A 22,855-nucleotide genomic window follows, 5' to 3' on the forward strand; every position below is an offset into this window, starting at 1 on the left:
ACACTCGCCGACTAATTCTCACAAGGCACCCCGATCTCCGTCCCCTGTATTTCCATCTTTTCTTCATGCAAATGACTTTCTCCGAGACCGGGATTTGGACCTGGTCTCGGAGCAGCGGTATATTCTTAGTGTCAGACTCTTTAAAGAAAAACCTTCATCCAGTTTGTGGTGATTATGTCCAGAAGCTTTTTTTAGTCATAAGAGACTGTAGCAGCAACATTATGCACAAAATAAGTTACAAACAATGTGAAAATACACTCAAAATAGCACAGTTGGTTAGGAGCCCGTAAAACGGCAGTTCTTGTAATGATGATGGTGATAGTTGCTCTCCTGTGAAAATTACACATCCCTGCCAAATGACTATCATTACTAGCAGACTTTAATGGGCCAGAGCTGCCTCCTTATTAAAACCAGAACACCCCTCTGACGACCTCCAGCTAGGGAGGGAGGGAGGTTGCACACAGATATCCCATTTAGTCTTGATTAAAAAAATGTAATTCATAATATCTAATATAATAAATATTTTCATCCAAGTAGTCTTAATCTCTTTATCTCTTGAATTAAAATACTTTCAGTATCAACTCATATTCTATAACACAACTAGAATATTGTCTATTGCTTGACGATCTGAATACATACATAGTTGAACAATAACTCCCCATCCCATCCATATTGTTGATCATTGTGGTTGTATTCTGAGTGATTATGTTCCATTTACAAATGGAGCAATAGCCTGTACTGTCTGTTGTTACCATAACAATGAGACAGATGATTATCTTATTGTGATGGGTGTATTAGGATGCTTTTGCCTTCCCTATACTGGATCTCTGTTCCAAATACAGCTATATCCTACTTCTATAGAGAGAGATGAGAAAGTGAGGGAATGGATTGAGGGAGAGAGATGAAATGGGAAAGTGGTAAAGAGAGGGAGTAAAGAAGGAGAACGATTGAGATTAAATGAGAAAGTAAAATCAAATCAAAGTTTATTGGTTGCGTACACAGTTTAGCAGGTGTTATAGCGGGTGCAGCGAAATGTTAACGTTACTAGCTCCTAACAATGCAGTAAAATGTCAAACAACTAAAATATAAAGAAGAAAAATGAAAGAATGGCGAATCCAATTAACAACCCAAATAGCACTGTATAAAAATGCAATCTGCAGTGCCTCAAGAAAGTATTCATACCCCTTGACTTATTCCACATAAAAATGTATTAAATATTTTTTCTCTCTCTACATACAATACCCCACAGTGAAGGCGTGATAGCACGAAATAAAGAAGTTGAAGTCAGAAGATTACATACACCTTAGCCAAATATATTTAAACTCAGTTTATCACAATTCCTGACATTTAATCCTAGTAAAAATTCCCTGTCTTAGGTCAGTTAGGATCACCAATTTATATTAAGAATGTGAAATGTCAGAATAATAGTAGAGTAAGTATATGTAAACATCTGACATCAACTGTATCTAATTGACATAAGTATTCACACCGCTGAGTCAATACTTTATAGAAGCACCTTTGACAACGATTACAGCTGTGAGTCTTTCTGGGTAAATCTCTAAGAGCTTTGCACACCTGGATTGTACAATATTAGTCCATTATTCTTTAAAAGATTCCTCATGCTCTGTCAAGTTGATTGTTGATCATTCCTAGACAGTCCTTTTCAAGTCTTGCCATATATTTTCAAGCCGATCTAAGTAAAAACTGTAACGGGGCCACTCAGAAACATTCAATGACGTCTTGGTAAGCAACGACAGTGTAGATTTGGCCTTGTGTTTTAGGTTATTGTCCTGCTGAAATGTGATTTTGTCTCCCAGTGTCTGCTGGAGAGCCGACTGTACCAGGTTTCCTTGTAGGATTGTGCCTGTGCTTATTTTCCTGAGCTTGTATTCCATTTATTTTTATCCCACAAAAACCCTAGTCCTTGCCAATGACAAGCATACCCATAACATGATGCAGCCACCATCATGCTTGAAAATATGCTGAGTGGTACTCAGTGATGTGTTGTGTTGGTTTTGCCCCAACACTTTCTATTCAGGATAAAAAGTTCCTTTCTTTGCCCAATTTATTTCAGTATTACTTAAGTGCCTTGTTGCAAACAGGATGCATGTTTTTGAACATTTTGTATTATGTACAAGCTTCCTACTTTCACTCTGTCATTTAGGCTAGTATTGTGGAGTAACTAGCTTTTCTCATATCACAACCATTAAACTCTGTAACTGTTTTAAAATAACATTGATCATTGTGAAATCCCTGAGCAGTTTTCTTCCTCTCCGCCAACTGAGTTTGGAAGGACGCCTGTATCTAATCCAAAGCCTAATTAATAACTTCAGCATGCTCAAAGGGATATTCAGCTTCTGCTTTTGAATATATTTTTTTTACACGTGCCCTCCTTTGTGAGGCATTGAAAAACCTCACAGTCTTTGTTGTTGAATCCGTTCTTGAAATTCATTACTGTCACGTTCTGACCCTAGTTCGTGTGTTATTTCTTTGTTTTAGTTGGTCAGGACGTGAGTTGGGTGGGTATTCTATGTTTTGTGTTTCGAGGTTGGGTTTCTTGTTTGGCCTGATATGGTTCTCAATCAGAGGCAGGTGTTAGTCATTGTCTCTGATTGGGAACCATATTTAGGTAGCCTGTTTTCTGTTGGGGTTTGTGGCTGGTTATTTTCAGTCTTTGTGTGTCTGCACCAGATAGAACTGTTTCGGTTGTCACTTTGTTGTTTTGTGTTTTTGAAGTGTTCAGTTTTCCATTAAAATGATGAACACTATCCACGCTGCGCTTTGGTCCTCTCTATCTCCAGACGACAACCATTACTCGATTGAGAGACCTTACAGATGTGGGGTACAGAGATGGGGTAGTCATTAAAAACTTGTGTTAACCACTATTATTGAACACAGAATAAGTCCATGCAACTTATTATGCAATTTCTTAAACACATTTTTACTCATTTAGGCTTGTCATGACAAAGGGGTTGAATACTTATTGAAGGAAGACATTTCAGCTTTAAATGTTTTATTTCTTTCTAAAATGTTGGCCAAACAAAATTCCACTTTGACATTATGGGTATTGTGTGTGGATCAGTGACACAAAATCAGTATTAGAAATATTAGAATGAGCTATGTCGGGGATATAGTATTCTAAAAGGCACTCGCACATCTGAGCAGGTGCATGGCAACAGTTGAACAAGATGAAGGAAAAAGGTAACCGCACACTACTCTTGATAGCATCGCTGATCTTTAATAAGCTTACTTATCGGCCTCACGGCTTTCGTTAGAGGATATAGTATTTGAAACGGAAAGTGACCAGTGGTTCAATGTCTCTATAACGTGTGTGTATGTGTGTGTGTGTGTGTGTGTGTGTTTGATAGTTTGTGTGTGTGTTGTGTGAGTGAGTGTGCATCACCTGGTAGACGGCAAGTGATTGCTGTTCAGCAGTCTGATGGTCTGGTAATAGAAGCTGTTGAACAGTCTGATGGTCTGGTGATAGAAGCTGTTGAACAGTCTGATGGTCTGGTGATAGAAGCTGTTGAACAGTCTGATGGTCTGGTGATAGAAGCTGTTGAACAGTCTGATGGTCTGGTAATAGAAGCTGTTGAACAGTCTGATGGTCTGGTAATATAAGAGCAGTCTAATGGTCTGAACAGTCTGATGGTAATAGAAGCTGTTCAGCAGTCTAATGGTCTGGTAATAGAAGCTGTTGAACAGTCTGATGGTCTGGTGATAGAAGCTGTTGAACAGTCTGATGGTCTGGTAATAGAAGCTGTTGAACAGTCTGATGGTAATAGAAGCTGTTGAACAGTCTGATGGTAATAGAAGCTGTTGAACAGTCTGATGGTAATAGAAGCTGTTCAACAGTCTGATGGTAATAGAAGCTGTTCAACAGTCTGATGGTAATAGAAGCTGTACAACAGTCTGATGGTCTGGTAATAGTAGCTGTTCAACAGTCTGATGGTAATAGAAGCTGTTCAACAGATGTTTTTTGTCTCTCGGTCTTGGCTCTGATGCACCAGTGCTGTCTCCGTCTGTCGGACGATAGCCGAGTGAACAGTCTATTGCTCAGGTGACTAAGGTCCTTCAAGATCTCTTTGCCTTCCTTTGACACTGTGTGCTGTAGATGTACTGGAGGGCAGGCAGCGTGCCCCCGGTGATGCACCATACCAGGCGGTGATGCAGCCCGACAGAATGCTCTCGATGGTGCATCTGTAAAAGTTAAAGAGGCTCTTATAAGGGACATAGACGTGGGAAAGAGAGGGAGTGACAGGGAGAAAGAGAGAGAGGTTAGAAGAGAAAGTGAGGAAGAGTGGGAGTAAGAGGGAGGGAGTGAGAGAGTGAGAGATCATGCCCAATAACGCGTCCAGTCCTTTTCATGTTTAATTCAGCTGTTTTATAGTCCTACATGCCCCCATAGTGCCATTCTATAGAGAAACTCCTATTTTCCCATTCAGACCAGGCCTTTTAATCTCCTCCCTGTGCCAGAGCTCCTCTCTCTTTACTGCCGCTCTTTAATGAAGAGCTGTCCAATAAGGCCTTTTATTGTATTGGCATATGTTGCTTTTATTAGGAGACAATAACTAGCTGAAGCCCATCACCTCACAAGTCCTCTCCCAAGATAAAAAGGAGTTTCACAGTCACCACCCAAGTCCTTCTCACACTCATCGTTTCCCAACACCCTCCTTTCTTTTCTCCTCTCCTCCTTTCTTTCTAATTTTGTCCCCCCTTGTCTCATCCCCTTCTTCCCTACTCTTTTCTCTCCTCGCTCTTTCTTACCTCCCTTTGTTCACCAGATAAGCATATGTTCCCACACCCCCCACACACACGCTGCAGGAGTTGGACGTGAGGAAGAGATGGCGGAGTGTGGCAAACAGAGAGGGTAGACGAGGGGGCAGCTGTAGCAGGGGCTGGAGGTATACTGCCTCTCCATTCTCTAATGTTCTTCAGATGGAGAGATGTGGAGACAGGGGGAGCCAGTGTTAGGTGTGTGGTCTCTCCATCCTGTCCCTAATGGCCCTCAGGGGAGTAGGCCGCCCAGGGCTCTGTATTACCCAGCAGGCCTAGGGGCTAATGACGGCTCTTTAATAGAGTGTAAAACATACTGAGGAGCAGAGGCCAGCGCCTTAGAGGGCTCCCCCATTAGAATGGCAAGAACAGCATTACGCTGGACAGGCCATTTGTTTCCAGTGGTGGGGATGGCTGCGCTTATGCGTTAGTGTGCTGAGGTTATGGGGTGACTGTGGAGTCTTGAGGGGGACCGTTGGGGTGTTTTTAGAGGTCTGTTTGTGGTGTTAATCCCTCCCCTTGCGGTTGGTTGGTCAGGCAGAATGGAGGGCTAGGCTGTTTATCTGACTGGACCGCGTTACCCAGGATTCCCCTCACAGCTGGACGGGCACGCTCAGATGGGCTGTCGGCTCACGGAGGCTAACGTCACTTAGGGCTAGGGCAAACACACTCCAGTGGCGGTCAGTGTCATTTAAGATGAGGGAGGACGATTAGGAGCATGGGCTTATTTCTATTACAGCACATTGGATGACTGTCATTCAAATTCTATTCACCTAGCTAAATGTAACATCGATAGGTTTAAGATACTACATCATATTCACATTTTTACAATACCCAACATGAGGTTGCTACAACCTAGCCTATGAATGAAAGTTTTACAATGTAGTTGCACAGGTCAAGAGAAGAATTATAGTAATGAAGGTGAAAGACAGTTTCAAGACTGCCTTGCACACTCTTGCCTGCATCTAGCTGATCTCATGTGTAGTCATTAGTCCAACAGTTGCAAACAAGTTTCTATTGGACAAATTCAGGTATGTTTTTTCTCATTTGCTTACACATAAGAAACTTTTTTCAACAGAATCGTCAGAATGAATTCAGAATGAATGAACCCCTTATCACACGCAAACACTGTTCACCTTCATAGCAGCCACACACAAACAGTAGGATCACTTTGCTCGTTGTATAATTCTGTCTCGCATCTACTCGCTCTCTTCCTCTCAATTTTTACCTTTGCTTGTAGAGTTCAGTGCACAAAAAATGCCTTAATAAACCCGCTACAATCATGCAGTACAGTCAGCATTCAGTTTAGCAGTTACAACGGCTAGTCCTGGTGGCGATACATTTATAAAACCAAAAGCTTACCTTGACTTGGAATAGTTCCAGTGTTGGATAGCCTTAGACAGCTAACGAACATAGCATCCCTCTCTGTTTGTGTAGGGTGTTTTAGTAGACTAGCTGCATTTGGTAGCTAAGTGAAATTGAAAGTGAAAAAAATACCACAAAATATAGCTCACTCACTCACCACATTTTATGTACTGTAGTGCTAGCTAGCTGTAGCTTATGCTTTCAGTACTAGATTAAGTCTCTGATACTTTGATTTGGTGGACAACATGTCAGTTCATTCTGCAAGAGCTCTGATAGGTTGATGGACGTCCTCCGGAAGTTTCAGATTTACTGTGTAAGTCTATGGAAGTGGGTGAGAACCATGAGCCTCCTAGGTTTTGTATTGAAGTTAATGTACCCAGAGGAGGACGGAAACTAGCTGTCCTCTGGCTACACCATGGTGCTGCTGAGGCTACTGTAGGCATTCAATTATTTAGTTACGTGAATATATTTCATATAGTTTTATATAAAAATTATAACTTTTTATGTTTCTGAAATTCACTTAGGAGGATGGTCCTCCCCTTCCTCCTATGAGGAGCCTTCATGGCTTTATTGGCATGGGAAACATTGCCAATTTCATTGCCAAAGCAAGTGAAATAGATAATAAACAAAAGTAAAAAATAAAAAAAATAAATTAACAGTGAAAATTACTCACAAAAGTTCCAAAAGAAAAAATAATGTCATATTATGTGCAAATAATTAAGTACAAAATGGAAATAAATAAACGTAAATATGGGTTGTATTTACAATGGTGTTTATTTATTTCACCCAAAAGATATTGTAGTTGATCGAAATTGAGTTTGTTTTCAAATTCTTTGTGGGTCTGTGTAATCTGAGGGAAATATGTGTCTCTGATATGGTCATACATTTTGCAGAAGGTTAGGATGTGCAGCTCAGTTTCCATCTCATATTGTGGGCAATGTGCACATAGCCTTTCTTCTCTTGAGAGCCAGGTCTGCCTACCGTGGCCTTTCTCAATAGCAAGGCTATGCTCACTGAGTCTGTATTTAGTCAAAGCTTTACTTAAATTTGGGTCAGTCACAGTGGTCAGGTATTCTGCCGCTGTGTACTCTCTGTGTAGGGCCAAATAGCATTCTGGTTTGCTCAGTTTTTTTGTTGATTCTTTCCAATGTGTCAAGTAATTATCTTTTTCTTTTCTCATGATTTGGTTGTGTTGCTGTCCTAGGGCTCTGTGGGGTCTGTTTGTGTTTGTGAACAGAGCCCCAGGACCAGCTTGCTTAGGGGACTCTTCTCCAGGTTCATATCTCTGTAGGTGATGGCTTTGTTATGGAAGGTTTGAGAATCACTTCCTTTTAGTGGGTTGTAGAATTTAACAGCTCTGTCCTGGATTTTGATCATTAGCGGGTATCGGCCTAATTCTGCTCTGCATGCATTATTTGGTGTTTTCAAACCAAATCGAATTGTATTGGTCACATACACATGGTAAACAGATATTAATGTGAGTGTAGTGAAATGCTTGTGCTTCTAGTTCTGACAGTGCAGTAATATCTAACAAGTAATTTAACAATTCCCCAACAACTACCTAAGATACACAAATCTAAAGGGGTGTTTGAGAATATGTTCATGTAAGTATATGGATGAGCGATGGCCAAGCAGCATAGGCAAGGTGCAAGAAATGGTATAAAATACACTATATACATGTGATATAAGTAATGTAAGGTATGTAAACATTATTGTAGTGGCATTATTTAAAGTGGCATTGTTTAAAGTGACTAGTGATCCATTTATTAAAGTGGCCAGTGATTGGGTCTCAATGTAGGCAGCAGCCTCTCTGAGTTAGTGATTGCTGTTTTGCAGTCTGATGGCCTTGAGATGGAAGCTGTTTTTCAGTCTCTCGGTCCCAGCTTTGAGTTCCTCTACTGATGCACTTTTATGTTGTACACAGAGGATATTTTTGAAGAATTATGCATGCAGTCTCAATTTGGTGTTTGTTCCATTTTGCGAATTCTTGGTTGGTGAGCGGAACCCAGACCTCACAACCATAAAGGGAAATGGATTGTATAACTGATAGAAGTATTTTATGTTCATTTTGATGGCATAGAAGGCACTTATTGCTTTGTCTCACAGATCATCCACAGCTTTGTGGAAGTTACCTGTGGTGCTGATGTTTAGGCCGAGGTATGTAATGTTTTTTGTGTGCTCTTGCAACCGGACCTTTTGTGGAACACCGTTATTTTTGTCTTACTGAGATTCACTTTCAGGGCCCAGGTCTGACAGAATCTGTGCCAAAGATCTAGGTGCTGCTGTAGGTCCTCCTTGGTTGGGGACATGTTTTACCCCCGTCAACACTTTCCATCAGTTTGTATAGCAGAACCTAATGCCAAATTGAGTCAAAAGCTTTTTGGAAATCAGCAAAGTATGAGAAGACTTTGCCTTTGTTTTGTTTTGTTTCTTTGTTAGTTAGGGTGTGCAGGTTGAAAACGTGGTCTGTCATACGGTAATTTGGTAAAAAATTTGCTCAGCACATTTTTTTCATTGAGGAAATGTACAAGTCTGCTGTTAATGATAATGCAGAGGATATTCCCAAGGTTGCTGTTGACGCATATCCCACGGTACTGTAGTTATTGGGATCAAATTTGTCTCCTCTTTTTTGGATTGGGGTGATCAGTCTTTGGTTCCAAATATTAGGGAAGATGCCAGAGCTGAGGATGATGTTAAAAAGTATAGCCAATTGGAATTTGTGGTCTGTATATTTTGTCATTTAATTTAGGATACCATCAACACCAAAGGCCTTTTTTTGGTTGAAGGCTTTGTATTTTGTTCTTTAGTTGCTTCAATATAATTGGAGAATCCAGTGTGTTCTGGTAGTCTTTAATAGTTGATTCTAAGATTTGTATTTGATCATGTATGCTTTTGCTATATGTTATTTTTTTATAGGGCCAAAAAGACTGGAGAAGTGGTTTACCCATACATCTCCATTTCGGATAGATAACACTTTGTGTTGTTGTTTGTTTAGTGTTTTCCAATTTTCCCAGAAGTGGTTAGAGTCTATAGATTCTTCATTTACATTGGAGCTGATTTCTGACGTGCTGTTCCTTCTTTTTCCGTAGTGTATTTCTGTATTGTTCTAGTGATTCACTATAGTGAAGGCGTAGGCTTAGGTTTTATGGGTCTCGGGGTTTTGGGGGGATAGGTTTCTCAATTTCTTTCTTTGGTCTTTGTATTCTTCATCAAACCATTTGTTTTTGTTATTAATTTTCTTAGGTTTTCAGCTTGACATTTTTAGATTAGATAGGGAAGCTGAGAGGTCAAATATACTGTTTAGGTTTTCTACTGCCAAGTTTACACCTTCACTATTACAGCGAAATGTTTTGTCCCGGAAGTTGTCTAGGGGTGGAAGGGATTGAATTTGCTGTTGCCTAACTGTTTTTTTTCGTAGGTTTCCACACTACTTTCCTTCCATCTATAGCATTTCTCAATATTATTCAGTTCCTTTTGCTCTGATGCCTCATGATTGTGTAATGCTCTGTTCAAGTAGACTGTGATTTTGCTTTCATCTGATAGGGGTGTAACTGGGCTGACTGTGAACGCTCTGAGAGACTCTGGGTTGAGGTCAGTGATAAAGTAGTCTACAGTACTACTTCCAAGTTATAGGTGTACTTACTGTAGGAGTCTCCTCGAAGCCAACCATTGACAATGTGCATCCCAGCGTGCGACAGAGCTGCAGGTTGTGAACTGTTTTTGTTGGTTATGCTGTCATAGTTGAGCCTAAGGGAGCATATGGAGGAGGGAATGCTGTCACCTTCAGGTAGGTGTTTGTCCCCCTGTGTGTCAGGTTATTTTTTTTATTTAACCTTTATTTAATTAGGCAAGTCAGATAAGAACAAACTCTCATTTAGGTTTAGGTTCCCACAGATTAATACATATCCCTGGGCCTGGAAATTATTGATTTCCCCCTACAGGATGGAGAAGCTGTCTTCATTAAAGTATTGGGATTCTAGTGCAGCGATATAGGCAGCACACAGGAGGACATTTTTTTCTGTTGAGATACTTTCCTTTTGAATTTCTAGCCAAATGTAAAATGTTCCTGCTTTGATTCATTTAATAGTGAGTTAGGTCTGCTCTATACCAAATTAGCATACCCCTATGAGTCCCTTCCCTGTTTCACACCTGGTAGTTTGGTGGATGGGACTACCATCTCTCTGTAACCTAGAGGGCAACCAGTGGTCCATCCCTTTACTTTCAGGAGTCAAACTTTCTCCAGTATTTCTTTGAGTGAAGTCCTCTGAATGATCATGATGACCTAAATGACTAATGGATATTCCAGGATGAGAATCCAGGCCTGTGTTCCATAAAGTGTCCAATGCTAAATTGCACTGTGATGGTCTCAGACCAGTTAAGTGTGAGCAGAGTCTTGCTGGTCGGCAGGGGGGTCAGTTGATCTGTTGCTCCTGTGAGAGGTGTTGGGGCTGCGTTTGAGGGCAATGTCCTTTAGGGTCCTGGTGAAGGTGGGCACTGCGGCCTTGTATAGGTGGACCTGTTCTTAAAAGCTGTTTAAGTCCATGGTGGAGTGGTGGGCCAGGTAAACATTTGGTTTTGAGGCACAGTTACGGGAAATACTTTCGTTTACCCACTGTATGGTAGCAGGGTGAAAGTCTTTTCGTGGTACAGGTTGAAAGTATTTTCGTAGTAGCAGGGTGGAAGTCTTTTCGTGGTAGCAGGGTGGAGTTAACCACTTGTGCGTCTGACTTCACTCCCTTGAGTGCTGTGGCTTTACTTTCCTGCTCTGCTCTCAGGTCATTTGTGCCTGAGAGCAGATCATTTGTGCCTGAGAGCAGGTCATTTGTGCCTGTTTGGACACCAGAGTTTAGACACTGTGTGTTTGGGAAAAAGTTAATTTTCCTATATATATTTCCCGTTCGAGGCCAAATAGAGTACAATCCCAGTGTGTGTGTGTGTTGATCTATCTGGGTGGCTGACTGGATGGGATCCCCTGGGCTTGGGACTGGGGTGAACTGTTCTGCTCTGGTGTCGAGACTTTTGTCAGGATCTGAGGTGGGCTGTTCTGCTGTCTTCTCTGCGGGAGTAGCCAGCTTTCTAATGGGTTGTTCTCTGTCACACGTCATCTGCCTCACCCTCTCCTCCAGCACTCTCCTCCAGCAATTTCCTCCAGCACTCTCCTCCAGCACTCTCCTCCAGCACTCTCGTCCTTTGTTTTTCTCCCGCCTCTGCTTTTTCTCCTATCGATGTCTCACCACCGTCCAGAGTGCAGACATGTCTCTCTCCACCTTCAGCTCTCTGGGTCTGGTTGAGCAGGTGTTGTTGTGCTGAACTATTTTTTATTTTCTCTCTCTTTCTCTCTATATATATATATGTACATGTACAGTGCCTTGCGAAAGTATTTGTCCCCCTTGAACTTTGCGACCTTTTGCCACATTTCAGGCTTCAAACATAAAGATATAAAACTGTATTTGTTTGTGAAGAATCAACAACAAGTGGGACACAATCATGAAGTTAACTCATGTCAGATGGAACGACATTTATTGGATATTTCAAACTTTTTTAACAAATCAAAAACTGAAAAATTTGCAAAATTATTCAGCCCCTTTAAGTGCAGCAAACTCTCTCCAGTAGTTCAGTGAGGATCTCTGAATGATCCAATGTTGACCTAAATGACTAATGATGATAAATACAATCCACCTGTGTGTAATCAAGTCTCCGTATAAATGCACCTGCACTGTGATAGTCTCAGATGTCCGTTAAAAGCGCAGAGAGCATCATGAAGAACAAGGAACACACCAGGCAGGTCCGAGATACTGTTGTGAAGAAGTTTAAAGCCGGATTTGGATACAAAAAGATTTCCCAAGCTTTAAACATCCCAAGGAGCATTGTGCAAGCGATAATATTGAAATGGAAGGAGTATCAGACCACTGCAAATCTACCAAGACCTGGCCGTCTGTTACGAATCCCTTTTGGCCCGACAGTCTAGGGGGGATGGTAATGAGACTCGTAACATAACTCATGCAAATTATTATTGTGACAAAGGAAAAGTGTGAACGAAATAAGCACGACAACTGAAATCTACCGTCAAACTCTAGGTTTATTTATAAACACACGGTAATGGGGGGAGCAGGAAAAGGGGCTGAGCTGGACCCAAGGAAAGAAACAATAAGTATTCAAAAACACCCCTAAGCTAGACTAGCCTACTTTAACAACAGCTAACTAACTAACCAAAAATACAGTGTGTGGTCCGCCCAGTTCTAACTAGTGTATTTAACAAAGTTCACCTACGGGTAGTGTATGCCCATGGGCGACTTGTCTTGGTTTCCCCCTTTTCCACCAGCAATCAAACACAAACACCATAACCAAAAACAATACTCACAGGTGATGACAAAGTGCTATGAGGTGCTTAAACAAAAGAGAGGTTAAGACATAAAGCGAGAGTGAAACACAGAGACCTACAGACATGGCATTTACGGAGAGATTGAGCTGAGCTGAGCTGGGCTGAGCTTCTAGAACAAACAAATGGGGTTTTTAAACCATGGGGAAGGAACTGTGATAGGTCAGGAAATATGAGGAGGTGTGTCTTCTGATTGATGATTGATTGTTGACTGATTGGGGAGTGATGATTTTCACCTGTGAGGGGAGAAGGAGAGAAAAGAAACACACACAGGATACACACACACACACAGGATAACTGTATCCGTAACACCGTCCCGAACTTTCAGCTCATACAAGGAGAAGACTGATCAGAGATGCAACCAAGAGGCCCATGATCACTCTGGATGAACTGCAGAGATCTACAGCTGAGGTGGGAGACTCTGTCCATAGGACAACAATCAGTCGTATATTGCACAAATCTGGCCTTTATGGAAGAGTGGCAAGAAGAAAGCCATTTCTTAAAGATATCCATAAAAAGTGACGTTTAAAGTTTGCCACCTGGGAGACACACCAAACATGTGGAAGAAGGTGCTCTGGTCAGATGAATCCAAAATTGAACTTTTTGGCAACAATGCAAAACGTTATGTTTGGTGTAAAAGCAACACAGCTCATCACCCTGAACACACCATACCCACTGTCAAACATGGTGGTGGCAGTATCATGGTTTGGGCCTGCTTTTCTTCAGCAGGGACAGGGAAGATGGTTAAAATTGATGGGAAGATGGATGGAGCCAAATACAGGACCATTCTGGAAGAAAACCTGATGGAGTCTGCAAAAGACCTGAGACTAGGACGGAGATTTGTCTTCCAACAAGACAATGATCCAAAACATAAAGCAAAATCTACAATGGAATGGTTAAAAAATAAACATATCCAGGTGTTAGAATGGCCAAGTCAAAGTCCAGACCTGATTCCAATTGAGATTCTGTGGAAAGAACTGAAAACTGCTGTTCACAAATGCTCTCCATCCAACCTCACGGAGATCGAGCTGTTTTGCAAGGAGGAATGGGAAAAAATGTCAGTCTCTCGATGTGCAAAACTGATAGAGACATACCCCAAGCGACTTACAGCTGTAATCGCAGCAAAAGGTGGCGCTACAAAGTATTAACTTAAGGGGATGAATAATTTTGCACGCCCAATTTTTCAGTTTTTGATTTGTTAAAAAAGTTTGAAATATCCAATAAATGTCATTCCACTTCATGATTGTGTCCCACTTGCTGCTGATTCTTCACAAAAAATACAGTTTTATATCTTTATGTTTGAAGCCTGAAATGTGGCAAAAGGTCGAAAAGTTCAAGGGGACCGAATACTTTCGCAAGGCACTGTATATATATATATATATATATATATTACGCAAACACAGGCGAGAGACGACAAGCAAGCAGATGTGTTTTTGTTACAATGATAATTTATTAAATGTAAAATATCTTTAGCACAGATTAACAATCACACACTTCCATCTATTGTGAACGCCAGGGGGTTGGAAATAAACATTCCACAAGGATCAACAAAAGCACACAGTCCTGTTGGAGTCCTATCTTCTCCTTCATGGCATAGATAGATCTTCATGTTAGACTGTTATCTCAGACAGACTGGGTCCAAGGGCTGAGGCAAATCTCATATACTGGTCCTAGTTTCAGTGACCCTTTTATCATGTAAGCTTGTTCTGTAGCCTACACAGTTCCAATTCTTGATCTATAAAAAAAGAACAAGACCACACCGCAATCCATTTCCCCTGTCTGCTCCCTTCACCAGAGGAAAGGAGTATGCTCTCCGGCGATAGTTGTGGACGCAACCACTTCACCAGGCTTTAGTTGGTAACACTGTACAGATTGGATTTGCCTCTCTGCTGTGCTTTAGCCCTTCCCACATCAACACAACTGAACAGAACCTTGACCAGAACGGTTCGACCACAGTAAGAATGACAGTTAAAGGAACAGAAGAGAACCACCCACAGGAGTAAGAAAACTGTAAGACTTTACACGTTGTCCAGGATATCATCGTCTGGTTCTTTTTTATTATTCTCTTTTCATTTTTTGAATGACTTTTTTTTAATAGTTGATTTTCAGCACATGCCATATGAGAAGTTTGGGATTATAAAAGTACCTGAAAGAAGTGCTAGAGTTTCAGCATGCATAGCTGTTTGATATTTACATGTTCTTATGTACAGGACAGGACAGGACGGGATGGGACAAAAACAGACTGCTCTACAGTACTGGGTGTATTTACAGGTCAGGGGTCAGGGGTTAGAGGTCAATTACATAACTACAGACATCTGGGTAAAGTGTCACACATATTATCAGAGACAGAATGACAGAGCACAACCTTGAAGAGGCAGAAAGAAAACATGTTTTTTCAGACCTGTTTTTTTTCTCTGGTACAATACCCCTATGCTAACAAATAGCACAATGCTTGTTTTATTATTGTTGTAGTATACAAGCAGAGTGATTGGACATGGTTAAAGATCACCACAGTAACATGTTATACTATGAAGATAATGCCAAATAACTGAGATACAGTAAACTGCTTCAACACTACTATCTCTGTTCTCTCTTCTACCTTGCTTTTCAATACACCTTTAGCTGTTTTTGGAGGAAAGAAAACTAACCCTCTTTTCTCCACAATTTCCTGGTATCCAATTGGTAGTTACAGTCTTGTCCCATTGCTGCATCTCCCGTATGGACTCGGGAGAGGCAAAGCTTGAGAGCCATGCGTCCTCCGAAACATGACCCCGCCAAACCACACTGCTTCTTGACACACTGCTCGCTTAACCCGGAAGTCAGCCGCACCAATGTGTCGGAGGAAACACCATACAGCTGGCGAACAAAGTCAGCGTGTATGTGCCCGGCCGTCACAAGAAGTCTCTCGAGCACGATGGGACAAGGACATATCAGCCGGCCTAACCCTCCCCTAACTCGGACAATGCTGGGCCAATTGTGTGCCGCCACATGGGTCTCCCGGCTGTGATGCAGCCCGGGATCGAACACGGATCTGTACTGATGCCTCTAGCATTGTGATGCAGTGCCTTAGACCGCTGCGCCACTCGGGAGGCACGAATTGTGGCTGTTTAACCGTTAAATGTTGCACAATACTTTCCAAAGTATATTTTCATTATTTTGAAAATTGGAAGACATAAATGTGATCCGGGACCAGTTTCCAGAGCAGTGAGGGTTCTGGCCAGACAGGGTCAGGTTACTACTGCTGATTTAGTGCCTGTTTTTCCATCTCTTAAAGCATATAGATTCTCCCTATGCAGAGGTTGGGTCTCTGTGTGTGTAAATGTATTGGAGACGCTCTGGTTGGCTAGGACCCTGCTACATTTTTAGCATATTGTGGGAGTGATTTTAGTCTTCTCCCTTTTCCCTCTTTTCAGTTCTGGTTATTTGTGTACTGTCTAGGGGACAGTTGGTGTAACCCTCTCCTCTCCACTCACCAGTGTGTGGTGGTCAGGTCGGTCTAACAGGAACATAACAACCCTAAGAAAACGGAGCCATTTCTCTGTAAAACTGTGTATTTCAGAATCAGAATTGACATTGACAAGATACTAGTAGAAAAACAGAAAGAGACATTGGTTGGTCAACTCCTAAATTGTAAAGGTATTATCTATAATTTACATGATTATACAACACATCTGTTGGGTTACTGTACATGTCTGGAGTGAATGAGTGGGTGTGTCTGTGAGAGTGTATAAGAGTGTTTAAATCAGAGAGCGTGTGTGTGCGTGCGTGTGTGTGAGTGTGTGCGTGAGTGTGAAGTTTGTGTGAGGTTTCTGTGAGGTTTGTGTGTGCATGTCTTTGACCCAGCCCATTCTCCTGCTCTCTCTCTCTTCCTGTGATAGATAGACACAGACAGACGGACGGACGGACGGACGGACGGACAGACAGACAGACAGACAGACAGACAGACAGACAGACAGACAGACAGACAGACAGACAGACAGACAGACAGACAGACAGACAGACAGACAGACAGACAGACAGACAGACAGACAGACAGACAGACAGACAGACACTGGTGGTGGGTGGTTCAGCTTGTTAATGTCTAATCTCATCAGGTTTATCTATTACAGGGGTCACCAGGTCAAGTAGTGAGAGGGCAGCGCTAAACACCAAGAAGATAACCCCTGTGTACACACACTCACTCTCTCCTCAATTCTCCTTCCCTCCCTTTCTCTCTGCTGTGTGCACAGTTTCCCTCAGAGCACACAGAGTCCACAGCTGTGCAGTGTAGTATTTTCAGGTCAGGTGTAAATCATTCCAATGTATTGCTTGACCACCCTTGACCTAAAACAGTGTGAAAACGAGGACCTTGGAAGCAGAGTGAAATGAGCAGGCAAATATATTCCATCTTCCAATGAGTTTGTGTGTAGGTCTCTAAAGCAAATACCTTAAAATGAGAGTTAGCTAAATGATGTGCCACCCTGCTTTTGAAGTGTGCATGTCTGGGTCTGGGTGTCTGTTAGACACTGACTGACATTTGTAAGCCTTTGATATGCCAGTCCTGTGAGGTGTGTAGAGTTATCAGGGTGCTGGCAGGGAGGGAGACAGCAGAGAGATAGAGTTGTTTCATCTGCTGTTTCTAACTGCCTCAATCTGCTACTACCAACACTGAGTAGGAAGTTTGTTTAGTGTGTCTGTATTTCTCAATGAGAGTGTGTAAGTGTGCATGCACTTTATTCTGTGAATGGGTGTGTGTGAGAGTGTGTCTTTCTAGATTTTAATGAGTGTCAGTGTGTGTGCGCGCCGGAGCAGTTTGGGCATTTTCCAGTATGTGTGTCTATTCCTGTGTTAAGCTCTGCCAGCTTGGACTGCTGATGCTAAAACGAGTCTCAATGAGGCTGGGCCTTTGAAGTGGGTGTATATTAGTGTGTGTGTGTGTGTGTGTGTGTGTGTGTGTGTGTGTACAGGCTTTTGCTGCTGTGCCAGTGCACTGCACTAAACAGTGCTCTGCAGTCTTTCATCAGTGCTCTCCACCAGTCTCATTTGTAGATAAATAGCAGTGAGCCAGGGATAACTATTTAATGTGTGTCTATACAAGTCAGCTCCGGAACAGTCTCTTCTCTTCTCACAACGTCACAGCAGCTTTTAGCCAGCAGCAGGGCTATATGAAAGATCCCTCTGAGTGCCTGACTTCTGGCTGTAATTCTCTCTGACGTCTGTTTCAAATGCTGTGGAATCTCTCTTCCTGTCGCTCTCTCTCTCCTTCTCGTTCCCCCTCTCCGCTCCTAATTACCGACTGTGACGGTAATTAGGGAGGCATGTCTCAGTACAGTTTGACTACAGACTACGGAATACTGGATTTGAGATGTTAAACTGAGAAATACAGAAGTAATTTCCCACTTAATTAGAGAGTATAGGGTAGGGAGGGTTGTCTGCTCCTTTTAAGAGAGAGAAGAGAGACGGGTAAGGGGCAGTGGGGTTTACGAGTATGTGTATGCATGTATATAGTGTGTGTGTGTGTGTGTGTGTGTGTGTGTGTGTGTGTGTGTGTGTGTGTGTGTGTGTGTGTGTGTGTGTGTGTGTGTGTGTGTGTGTGTGTGTGTGTGTGTGTGTGTGTTTACAAGAGCACTATTCTCAACATATTACTCTTAAGGGGTGTATACCTCTCTTTACCCTGGCAAACCTCTGAAATAAAAGCTAAATGTCTGACTTCCCTCATGAATCCCTAGATGATGTGAACATAAACAGATGTGTAATCATCACATATATACTGTATGTTCTCTTATACAGTCTATTTATAGAACCCTCTGGCTCTCCACTCCAATGAGAAGAGCTGCTCCCTCCTCCCCAGTCTAGAACACCGTGGGCCACATCTTCTGTCCAGAAAACAGCCCTTGCGGTGCGCAAACCTCCACAAAATAACATCCAAATATTGCAGCTATAGAGATTGCAAGTCCAACATATTTTGGTGTGTTTTGCTTTAAATTTGAATGAACAGTCGTCACCATCCCGTGGAGATTGTGGCGTTCTAAAATTGTATTTTTTTTTTTTGCGGAGATCTGTGCTGTTTTGTGGACAGTTAGCATTGTATTTACCACATATACATCAGCATGCACTCTGGATAGTTAGCAGTCCTGTTCACACACAATATAGAAATAAATATATGTATATAAATATATATACAGGGCCATGGTCCCCATGGTAACACTGTCCCATCATTATGGGCTGTGGCAGAGAGGGGTGTCTCTGGGGTTTATCCTCTCCGATATCTCTATCTGTCTCTCTCCATTTGTATGGAGTTCCTCCTCTGTCTCGTACAGATGCTCTGGGGTCATGCAGGAAAGATGGTGGGGGGGGGGGGGGGTCGCTGAGTCCAGATGTGTGTTTATCCTGGTGGAGGTCTTGGCAGCATCTTTAGAGTGGCAGGATCTCATTTGTCTCTTGGCAGACGGGAGGGTTTCTGTGTATCTCTTTGATGGTCCTCTCCTCCCACAAAGATAATGTTGATCAGGGTCCTCCATGTTGTGTGTGTATCTCTCTCTCACTCTTTCTCTCTGTCTGTGAGTTCACAGCAACAGGGGTCAGCCACCACAGTATACTGTGCAGTAGCTCCGGAGCTGGAGGGTTTTGGAGGCATGTACTTCAACAACTGTTTCTGCTGCTTACCCTCCCCTCAGGCCGAAGACCAGGCCACTGCAGCCAGCCTGTGGGAGCTAAGCGAGCGCCTGGTCTCAGAGAGGCCTTCGGGCCAACAGGCTGTCTGATGGACATTCCCACTGACTATCAACAGCCTCATCAGGACTAGAGGAGCGAGGAGGACTAGCCAATCAGGAATGGAGGGGGAGGGAGTGAGATGAAAACCAATCAAGTTTGTACATTGAGTGTAGAAAGCTGCCAAACTTTTCAACTGGACCCGTCACTTCACTAAGCAGTAAAATACATGTACAAATTCATCTTATCTAATAGCTACACTGTGGCTACAGGTTGAACTGTGGAAGTTTAACACTAAAGGGAGAGGAGAAGGGAGACGGTCTGAGGGGCAACACATCCCCTCTGACCGTCTTTGTGGCAGGGAGAGTTCACCAGTTCCAGCCAAAGTGGGCCTGTGTTTTTCACTCCAGTGTGTTGCCACCTGCATCACACACTGTGTATCTTCCCTCTGTGTCTCTAGTCTCCTCCTGTATATATCTATTCTATGTCTGTCTACAGAGATATAGGGAGTGGTGAGTATCATTGTGCTAGTTTAGGGGGATGGAAGGGGGGTAGGGGAAATAAGGAGGTATAATGTAATGCCTATATACATAGAGGTGTGGTTTCGTGGCTATATACAGACACAGTAGTTTTGTTTCATACGAGGCCCTACTGTATATTATTTACATTCACATCATGGGCTAAATGGGACTCACTGTCATCGCTTCTCTCCTCTACAGTATCCGTCTACAGTTAAAGACCTCCAACCTACATATTATTACATAGAATACTCTACAAAATGCTATTTACAATGAGGAGGTACGGTATCTTTGTCATGTTGAGTCAGAATTGCGTCCGTAGCTACTGGTGATGCCAGAGGACGAGGGAATCCAGGAGTTTTAGTAGTTGAATCAAACATGAAGTCTTTTTCTTGGGTGTTAGGTTTTGTTATCATTTGTTTCTGTCAATAATCTCGTCATGAAAGACAAAGTGTTGGGTGACTGGGTCTGTCTGGACTTCTGTACAGGGACTGTTGGTTGGTTTATGGGTGGTTTGGAGACGTTGTGTGGACGTTGTGCTTTGTCGCAGTCCGGTGCCATGAAGCGACGTTGGTAAGACATCACCATTCCTCTGTCATGGTTTCTGTAAAGAATAGGAAGAGAGAGGACTCATTAAAGACTGTTTGTTGTAGGACGTATGTGTCTGTGGTCATTTCAATACTTGCACGCAGTTGACAGGATCCTATTGAAAGGAATCAAGACGAGTGTACATATTAGGGAGAAGGGGACTAATCAGAATTGGCCTAGAAAGGCTGCTTCTTGTGGTCAGTGAGCAGCACAGCGCACTTTGACCCGGAACTACTCTCCACCAGGAACATTGGGAAGGGCCAAAGAGTGATTGACACATTGACCAAGCAATCACATGGCTGACCTGCAATATTCTCATGACTGGTTAGTCAGCTGATGCCTGACAGAGTCCCTCTCACTGTTAAACACTGCTTTGTTCCCTGCATGATGTTCAACAGCAGTACATCACTGTAAGGGAGAGTGGGGTAAGTTTAGCCACTTTTGTTTCTAAGCAACCATACATAAAATGTTTAATTTAACCAAATATTTAGGAAGAGATGCTCATTTTTAATGGAGTCTGTGAAGAAAGAAACCACATGGAAAAAGTGGTAAGCAAGTTCATTCCAAAAAAACATATTTTCACTAAATCAAAGGAATTTGTGTTAGAGGTTTAATGGTGCTTTTATTTAAACTAAAGTAGATCATTTAAGATTGTGCTATATATCAGTTGGAGCCTCTATAAGCATCCATATGAGGACCTAAACCTAGCATTAAAGTACATCCCTGGAGCTGTGTGGGCTAATAGTAAAAATGTTTGCCTTGGTGTAAGTTGAGCCAATGTAAGAGTTTTCTTCCCAGATGTAATGCAAGTCATTATCACTGGGATATGAGGTAACAACAGGGCCTGTGTTAAAAGTGTTTAAAAAAGTACAAAGTGTTAAGCCTGTGTTAAAAGTTTATTAAAATATAAAAACTATTTGTGATTTTGTTGAATTGTGTTTTGCAAATAAAGAGACACGGTTTTAAAAAGGTAGTGGTGATATTTAATTCAGTACAATTAAATTAATAAGTGGCTCGACTTACCCTGTCCTGCGGCCCATACCATTATTTCTAGGGATACACAACATCCTGAAATATATGTAGATATCGTTGTATATTTCCTTTGAAGGAGTGATGCTGAATGTAAAAAACAATAATGTCTCAACTTACCCCACTCTCCCCTACTATATACAAATCAAATATATTTATAAGGCCCTTTTTACATTATCAGATTTCACAAAGTGAGTATACACAAACCCAGCCTAAACCCCAAACAGCAAGCAATTCATATGTAGAAGCACAATGAACTGTTCTGTTCTAATCTGTACACCACAGCGGTCTTGTTGCTGCTCTTGCACACGCAAACACAAACACCCAAGGAATTGAGGACAGGGAGATTTAGAGCAATTTATTAAGGAATCTCTCACTAGGATAGAGAAGAAACAACACACCGTCCATCCCCTAAGCTCTACAATTCTTTTTAGAAATGTTTCTTTTTTGGGTGTGTGGGGGCATGTAAGGACCGGCTGCAACACACACTATCCCCAGGGAGAGAGGGATACAGGAGGACGAAGTACACCCAGTTATAGATCCAGCACCCCCTTCTGTGGCCCCTAGGGGCAGTAGTGCTACAGCTGAGCCCCTTGCACCCATCTTCCTCTGCTCTCAAACTGGTAAGAAGCAGCAAGCTGAGACTCTCTCTTACACCCCTCTCCCCTCTATACACACAACATGCACGCACACACACACACAGTACTGATCATTTGATTTGATTGATGCATGTCACTGAGCTCCTTCAGAGAAGAAGTGAGTGAGACAACAGCATATAAGCCCCTCGGTATAACCAGTCAATGAGAGAGAGAGAGAGAGAGAGAGAGAGAGAGAGAGAGAGAGAGAGAGAGAGAGAGAGAGAGAGAGAGAGAGAGAGAGAGAGAGAGAGAGAGAGAGAGAGAGAGAGAGAGAGAGAGAGAGAGAGAGAGAGAGAGTGAGATGCTGGGCAGACAACAAACAAAGAGGAAACAGCATTAAGATGTCCTCTGGGAGTGCATCGCTGCCGTGGATCTATGATTGTGTTTGTTTGCATGTGTGGGTGGGTGTGGGTGCGTGTGTTCTGACTGTAGAGGGAGGTTCCTGCCTGGCTTTCATACAAAGACTTATTGATCAGGCCCTATCGGAATCATCTGATAGTTAATCGATACATTACACTTCCTCCCAACGCTTAGAGAACAGAGGAAAGGAGAAGAGAGGAAAGGAGAGGAGAGGAGAAGAGAGGAAAGCATTCGTCTCTGAGGAAGACCTTGATCCTTTGACTCACCCGAGGCCCCTCAGTCTCTCTTTCTCTCTCCTCTCTCTCTACCTCTCCCTCCCACCAGCCCTCTATTTATCTCTCATTGTGGTTGAATGCATTTTTTTTTAACGTGTGATTAATAATTCAAAACATGCGTGTGGGAATTCATCAATGTGTGCAAAAATATGATTTGTGTTCCTTTACATCCTTTGCATTCATACACTGATCATGCTCTGAGATGTAGAATCATGAATCATTCTTTGCATTCATACA

At 42.4% G+C, this 22,855-nt stretch overlaps 1 protein-coding gene and 1 pseudogene across 1 annotated transcript in view; one reads left to right on the top strand and one right to left on the bottom strand.

Moving 5' to 3' along the window:
* Positions 1 to 19,263, top strand: part of LOC135524310 (WW domain-containing oxidoreductase-like) — a 240,691-nt pseudogene extending 221,428 nt beyond the window's left edge.
* LOC135524311 (transcription factor Maf-like) overlaps positions 13,958 to 22,855 on the bottom strand; it is a 103,922-nt gene continuing 95,024 nt past the window's right edge. The window contains exon 3 of the mRNA XM_064951737.1: positions 13,958 to 20,332. The gene's annotated coding sequence lies outside the window, so the exon portion shown is untranslated. The remainder of the gene's footprint in view (positions 20,333 to 22,855) is intronic.

Source organism: Oncorhynchus masou, chromosome 31 (genome assembly GCF_036934945.1).
Source record: "Oncorhynchus masou masou isolate Uvic2021 chromosome 31, UVic_Omas_1.1, whole genome shotgun sequence".
Lineage (NCBI taxonomy): Eukaryota > Metazoa > Chordata > Actinopteri > Salmoniformes > Salmonidae > Oncorhynchus > Oncorhynchus masou.